Source organism: Asparagus officinalis, chromosome 8 (assembly GCF_001876935.1).
Source record: "Asparagus officinalis chromosome 8, Aspof.V1, whole genome shotgun sequence".
In the NCBI taxonomy this organism is placed as follows: Eukaryota; Viridiplantae; Streptophyta; class Magnoliopsida; order Asparagales; family Asparagaceae; genus Asparagus; species Asparagus officinalis.
The window spans coordinates 87393600-87401740 of record NC_033801.1 but is presented as its reverse complement, the minus strand read 5'-3'; the positions used below and the strand labels follow the sequence as shown (position 1 = coordinate 87401740).

General features: G+C 37.7%; 1 long non-coding RNA gene across 1 annotated transcript; it reads right to left on the bottom strand.

Annotated features, from left to right (window-relative positions):
- LOC109851404 lies at positions 7169 to 7672 on the bottom strand. Its single transcript, XR_002249798.1, has 3 exons — positions 7556 to 7672; positions 7393 to 7455; positions 7169 to 7280 (listed from the first exon to the last, which is right to left on the bottom strand). It is a non-coding gene; the product is annotated as an uncharacterized LOC109851404 (long non-coding RNA).

Here is an 8141-nt window from a genome sequence, read left to right as displayed (position 1 = left end):
GTACCATACGATAGGGTACTCCGGATATCGGTGTTGTGCCCGGCTGCAACTCGATGCAGAACTCAACATCTCTCATAGGAGGTAACCCAGATATGTCTTGAAAAACATCCTAATAATCTGAGACAACTCTATTCTCTCATAAATCATCACTCTAATCCCTCAGTATCACCTCCTTGATGTACGCCAGAAATGACTTCGCAAACTGGTTACCCTGTGAAGTCGCTACTATCAACTAAGACCCAACGGACACTCGCAAGCTAAATATTTTAGAAAAACAGTCGATACTAACATTGTAGGATAATAGCCAATCCATACTGAGAATAACATCGAACTCTAACATCCGAAAAACTATCAGATCAAAAATAAATTCAGACTCATTTAGACTAATGACGCATCTCTTACAGATACTCTCAATAGGGATTCCTCCCCTAAAGGAGTAGATACGGATAACGAAAAGTCTAAGGGATGTGCAACTAGCTGAAACCTATCCATGAAGGTATGATAGATAAAAGAATATGAAGCTCCTGAATTGAACAAGATCCGAGCTGGAAAGGAATAATTACTAAGAAAGCTGCGCTCACACCATGATCACGCGGTACGACTACATAAATTTTGTCGGTGGATGGCGACTGTTGTGCTACTGGTGGTGGAATCTATAGGACTATCTATCCCTCAGGAGTCTCTTGGATAGCATGCATATGGCCTACTAGCTCCTTGGTCCTCAGAATGGTAGGTGATGCCTCAATCCTCTGTTACTGGTCGTAACCGTGGCCCTGCGACTACTGACCCTGACCACTATTCTGCTGGTGGTAATAAAAATCCTTACCCTATTACTAGGTCCTCCCGTTCTTGCAAAAGGTTTCCTATCCTTGCCCTGGTCTCCGAACAATCTTGCTTCCAAAATTAACTCTTAGTATGTCACCCTACCCCAATCGGGTTAGTTCTAGTTGCTTATTAAAATAGTAGATAAAATCCTTCCATGAAGTTGACATTTGCTGCTTCGGCGTAACTAAAATTGTTGCTATCCTTGGCATCGTCATTTAAGCCGAATATAACTAATCTCCACTTATGTACTGAGTCGATGTTAAGCATATCTAAAAATAATTTCCACATATTCCTTCCACTTATAGGCTGTAAATGAATCTGATGTACCCTAAAACTCTGGTGCTCTCATCTTCTGATGTCTTTCTCATTCTTACATATCCAAGCTTCCTATCCTGTGTCTCCATTAACAGCTGGTTATGGTGATGGTGTAATCGTCGGTATTGCCTCTTTAATAGGTACGACTGGTATGACTGGTGGTGGAACTTCAGAAAGTGTAATCTAGCTAGTTACTCGCTCATCAAGAGTTGCTAGTCTCAACCTCTACAATCGGTGTTACTAAGTCGATCAAATATTGTGGAGCCTGCTGCGGTTCGGGCTCTACTTGCCCAGCTCTCTAGGTACGAGTTTTAGCTCGACCATGTCCTCATCAAGATATTTATAATACCAAGAGGAGAGCTTCACAAACATACATAACATAACATATAACAGTAGGAAAATCGTATCATATATCATTCACGAAATTACTTTTCAATCAAAGTAAGGTAGTCATAAAAAAAATTCGTAAATTTTGAAATATATGTATATAACATCCTCACTCATTCTAGGAATCCTAGCAGACTCTATACATGAATCTTAGAAAAATCTATCCTAGTTCCACGACTCAACACAGGAAAGATTCTAAGGATACTGGAACTAGAGCTCTGATACCAACTGTGATGCCCCCGGGTTCACACAAGGCTGCAGCCCAAGGTGAAACCAAGGATGTCAAACCTGCCATGCACCTATACTATGCAATAACATATTTCACAATCACAAAAATATCCCTCTAGTGGAATCAAATAAGACAGTACAGGTACAATCAGATATAAAAGAGATGAAGATAATAAATAGAACACAAAAATATTTGATAAATCTCCAAATAATTAGGTCTCAAGAGATATAAAAGAAAATATGTCCAACAATTTGAAATAAATGATCCAAAATCTCAACTACAAGAGTCAACTGAAAAGTACATAAGCTCTCTCAGCTCTTAAAATGTAATGCAAATCTAAACATCAACTACAAGAGTCAACTGAAAAGTACATAAGCTCTCTCAGCTCTTAAAATGTAATGCAAATCTAAACATCAACTAGAAATATAAACTAAACAGTACATAAGCTCTCTCAGCTCTTAAAATGTAATGCAAATCTAAACATCAACTAGAAATATAAACTAAACACCTGTGGATCAGAACTACTAAACATATATGACGGCGACTATGCTAAAAATCCATCAACTTGCGATTCTCCGAAACTCTGCTCCGCTACCTGAAAAGAAGTAAAAATCACAGTGTCAGAGCACTAGCAAGATCATCTCTATCCACCCCTAGGGGAAGGGATACTAGGTATGATGGAGGCTCTACCTATAAGTGCATAGTCTACCTAGTTTATCTACCCTGTACTAAACTAGGTTTAATACTTAAAAACTCACAACACGAGACTGGTACGTTGAGCAAAATAATCCAAACAAGAAAACCCTTATGTATATACCATATGTCTTAAATTGTGAATCACTAAATATTAACTCTTAAACTAAGAATAAATGAAAATAAGAAAGATAATACAGGAAATACTACATCATACATCTCTAAAAATATCATATCAACTCCTCATACTATCATTAGTGGGCAAAACTAATATTAATATACTATCTCGTGTAACTAAGTTGTGAAATACCTTCACAATGGATTATATCGATGATGTCAATGTTCACCTACACTTAGGTTATTTATCAAATCATTCTTCTCTGAAACTCTTCAACCCATCGCACCCTCGTACGGACTGGTAAAATAGATATATCAAATCATTGCACTCCCGTGCTAACCAATAACTAGATATACAAGTTCATCGCACTCCCGTGTAGACTGATAACTAACTATGTCAATTCATCGCACTCCAATGCGGATCGGTAACTAAGTATAATAACTCATTGCATAACCATGAGGACCGATAGTTAGGTATATCAACCTCTACGCATCTCCGTAAGGACCGATAAGGAGTATAGTCCATCTACAGTCTCATTGTAGGACCCGACTAAAGCACACAAAGTGTAGTCCATCCGCGGTCTCATTGCGGGACCCGACTAAACCCCACCCAACCGTTCATAACTATAATGTATATACTATATTAATCATTACTCTTAATGATTGTAACCTATTTGGATATTCCATACAAAGTAATCAAGCGTACTTGAACCCCGTACGTGTACTCCTCGAACCACATGTGAATATCAGCTCACGAAATTCAACTTGATCTGCTGACCGACAACCTCATCGGTCAACTGATAAGGTCGCTCAAACAACAGGGGAAACACGTCGTCAGTCAACTGAAGATTTGGCATCAGTCGACTAATTGTGTCAGTCGACTGATGGACATCATCAGTCGACTGATCAAACCAAATTTGCACAGGTTGGGTTTTTCAACTTTTTTTTTAACTCAGGTTTTTGTTAACTTAGATGATTAAAACTCGATTCCATTATCATGAATACTTAACCTGGAGTTTGCTTAAATAAGAAGAAACACGTGAACACATAGATCTAGGATTTAACATGCAAAACAACCTAATTCTTATTTATTTCGACAATCTAATGCATATAAACTATATTAAACAATAATTAACTCTTTAAAATAAACCCTAATGATCATGATCATATCAATATCTCAGTTTCAAATTCATTCTACTATTCTTGACATAAGATTTAATCATAAACATCACTTGCAACATGTTTAGCATTAGATTTAAACCCTAAACATAATGTTAAACATATAAATCTCTTAAAAACATAATTTTCATTCAAGGGAAAGGTTTGGACAGAGATGATCTTGACTTTGCATGTGTACAAGCCTCTGAAAAGAACAACAAGTGATTACCCAGTCGCCAAACACCGAAAATCCCGACTTTTCCTCGATGTTCTCCTCACAAACTCTCCCAAAAACTCAACTTTAGGGCTAGGGTTTGAGAGGGAGGAAGAGAGGCTGCTAGGCTTTGAAACTCTAATGTAAAGATGATAATTTTCATGAAAACATATATATATATATATATATATATATATATATGAGAATACTGTGGGTACGCTGGCAGCTCACGTTTTTTGTGCGCTGCAGGGAGTTTTTTGAAAAATTTCCCTGTCTCTTCCACCACAAAAGCAATCTCGTGACCCAAAAAAATCACTGGACCTCAAATCTCCTCAGCCCCAAATCGCTCTCTCCCAGCTCTCTCCCCAGCGATTATCCCCTCTCCCCCCTTCAATCCCTCAGCTCTCACCCAGCGATTAACCCATCTCCCCCTTCAATCCCTCTCCCCCCTTCCCCCGATTCGACCACGAAACCGCCGACCAAGAGAGGCGGACAGCTCCTTCGACCACGAGATTTGCCGCTCTCCCAGCGATTAACCCATCTCCCCCCTTCAATCCCTCTCCCCCCTTCCCCCGATTCGACCACGAAACCGCCGACCAAGAGAGGCGGACAGCTCCTTCGACCACGAGATTTGCCGCTCTCCCAGCGATTAACCCATCTCCCCCCTTCAATCCCTCTCCCCCCTTCCCCCGATTCGACCACGAAACCGCCGCGACCACGATCTGGACAGCTCCTTCGACCACGAGATCTGGACAGCTCCTCTCGACTCCTCCGACGCGAGCACCGACCCCTCTCTTTGAATCGGTTCTCAGGTGAAATCCCCCTTCTTTGATTGCCTATTTTTGTTAATTTAGTTTTTTTACCTCCAATATGAAAAAGTTTGGATTTTGATCTCTTTTTGTTAAACCGTGCTCATATTAAAATTAAACTAGGGTAGATTAACATTATCCAGGTTCTTTGATTGCCAATTTTTGTTAATTTAGCAAGTTGATTATATTACAGGCATAGGTATCAACAGAAACAATGAAGAGTTAAATTGAAGAGTTAAATAAGTACTTTATTAATTCTCTGGATTGCGATAAATTTCTATCTGGAAATGCTTCTGAAGAGAGATGCACTGCTTCCATTCTTGGGGAGCTGATTTCAGCACTTACGTTCAAACAAGAAGATACTTCGTCTTGTGGCTTTGTGAATACCTCTGACCACATTGTCTCAGATGGTGATATGGTTAAAACAAATGAAAAATCTCAGGTCAATTATTATACCTCTGACCACATTGTCTCAGATGGTGATATGGTTAAAACAAATGAAAAATCTCAGGTCAATTATTCTAGAAGCTGATAATCATAGGTTTCATTTGATCTCATTTAGTTATGCACAACTTATTGTTACTCTATGTAAATTATTGTAAAAACTCTTTCTTGCCATGGACCACCTAAAAAATTGTGGTTTAAAAAGAAATCACAGGGTTAAATTGGGAGAACTTCCACATCGTTTTTTACTGTGATTTCTTTTTAAACCACAATTTTTTAGGTGGTCCATGGCAAGAAAGAGTTTTTACATTGTGAAGAGAGGTCGACGATGTGGAATTTTTAATAATTGGGAGGACTGTAAAAAGCAAGTTGATAAATACCCAAATGCTGCATATAAAGGGTATGCAACGTACGAAGAGGCTTTGGTTGAATGGGATAAACACAGCATCGCTTGTGATTCAGCATCCAGCTCAAGGCATGTCCAAACACCTTTTTATGTCCCGACACCTGATTCTGCATCGAGCTCAAGAACTACTATTTCCCCTATCTATGCTTTTGCATTAGGTTCAGTGTTTACAATATTAGTGTTTGTACTCAAGAACTACTATTTCCCCTATCTATGCTTTTGCATTAGGTTCAGTGTTTACAATATTAGTGTTTGTAATATTAGTGTTTGTAATATGTATCGTTGTCGTATTTTTTTTTCTATATTGCAAAAATTATGTGATTGTGAGAACTTATGTATCGAGTAACTTATGTGATTGTGAGATTGTGAGAACTTATGTATCTTGTGAGAACTTATGTGATTGTGAGAACTTATGTATCTAGTGTGATTGTGAGAACTTATGTATCTTGTAAGTACATATTGTGTATCTGGTGTTATTGAGTTGTTGTTATGCATAGGTTAGTGGAAATGAATATTGAAGTTGTGAGTATATATTTTTTCCAACTGGAAACATGCTTGTAATTGAACCGAGGGAAACACAAAAGACAGTGAATGTTGTTTCACTTTTTCACCTGTATTCATCACTTACTTTTGTTTTATCAGGAATTCTGCATTTATTTTGTTCATGATGCCTTTTCTTTTCTTTATAATCCTCTTTGCTCTGGTTTGTAATAGGTGCATCAGTACAAGGTTTGATAGGTGGTATCAACAAGGAACCTGGTTTGAGTTTTTTTTGAGCAACAATATACTTACAGAAGTACTAATCCTGAAGGAGGAATCTCTTCACTGTCCTACTAGAATATTCTTTCAAGCATTTCGGCTAAGAATGAAGAATGGCATACTTATATATTTTTTGTCAATCTCATTGGCTTTTGTTGGCGATTAATAGTGATTAGTATGAGACCAGATTCCTTTTGAAGTGGAACATGCCAGGATTTTAAGAACAGGCAAAGGCCTAAATCTTGGTTCAAGTATCTATGCAACTGAATTTGCTTCTTCTGATTGGTTGTGAAAGTCTCATTGCCAATGGTGCACATAGTTATGTAACTGAGTTTGCTAGATGCTGATTAGAGTGAAATGTTTCACTGCTCCGCATGAATCTTACTATCTCTTTAGCTGATAATCAAAGAAACAACAGAGGAGATTGTCTGTTGGTATGAACTAATGGGAAATTTGAGAGAAGATGACATGAGAAAGAGAACATGTCATAGGAAAGATAAATACTTGACATAGAAAATATTTTCCTTCTCAATCTGTTAGCTTTGCTGTTAACAAGCAATTCTGTTTGATAGGTGATTAGTAAGGTGCATCAGTACAATGAGGTTCTCACAAGATTTGATAGGTCTGACGCATAAAGAATTCTGTTTTTCTAAGCCATTGCTGTTATGCACAACCTATGGTGTCATAAAGAATTCTGTTTTTCTAAGTGTACTGTTACCCATCAACAAAACGTACTGTTACCCATCAACAAAACAGAATCAGTCTTAACACAATCAGTCTTAATACATAAAATATAGTAATGAGAGGTCTTGTACAAAATGCGCATCACTTGAATCAGTTCTGCTCATGGATTGCTTGAGGGGCCAAGGCAGAGTTGTGGATGAACCTGAGCTGATTGTGCTCTTTCCTGTGTTAGTGGTAGCGCTGTAAGAGAAACACATGCACAATCAAATAAATTGTTTGTTAAAAGTTAAAAACAGAGTAAATAAAGCGCTGTTAAAGATTGATACACAAAAATGCAAGCAATCATACGTACATTAATCATGAGATATGACTTTGTGAACAAACCAACACATCCACCACCCGTGCATATGTTTAGCTGCAAATTATATGACAAATTAATCATGAGATATGACTTTGTGCTATCAAGTTTCATAAACTTATATAGGGCTAAAACTGAATAGAAACGAAAATGGTACCTTTGCAAGTTAACTTTACAGCTAGTTCTATAATGCCCGAGTTCACCACATCTGCTACATATGCGTTTCTTCCTTTCTTTCTTTTCTTGTGCCTGTTCTAAACCTGACTGGATTCTAGTAGCATTGCGTGGACGACCTTTTGTCCTTGCAGGTCTATCAGGATCACGAACTGTTATCTGAGGAATGTTCTCTATTGTATGTGAAATGGGTGCGGAAGGTTGAGGAATGTCCATCATTCCGAACTCTACACTATTTGAATTTGTTTCCTCCATTCCAAACTCCTAAAGAAGAAAATAAATTTCAATGTAAAGCAAGGAATGAGATGATATGACTAGCATCAAAGCTTGTAAATAAACCCTGTTTTTAACAAGGTCAGTTAGATTGTGAGTTGATAGCAATAATTAATATTCATTTACAGATCGAGAGGCTACAAATGGTTAACTGTAGCTAGCTAGCTTCAAATTGTTTTCTTTTTAATCGATCATATAACTGTCAGCGAGATCACGACCCATTTTTTTTTTAAATTTTCATTTGGTAACAAATTAATAAGTTCACAAACTAAGCAAAAGCCACAAATCCAAACTTT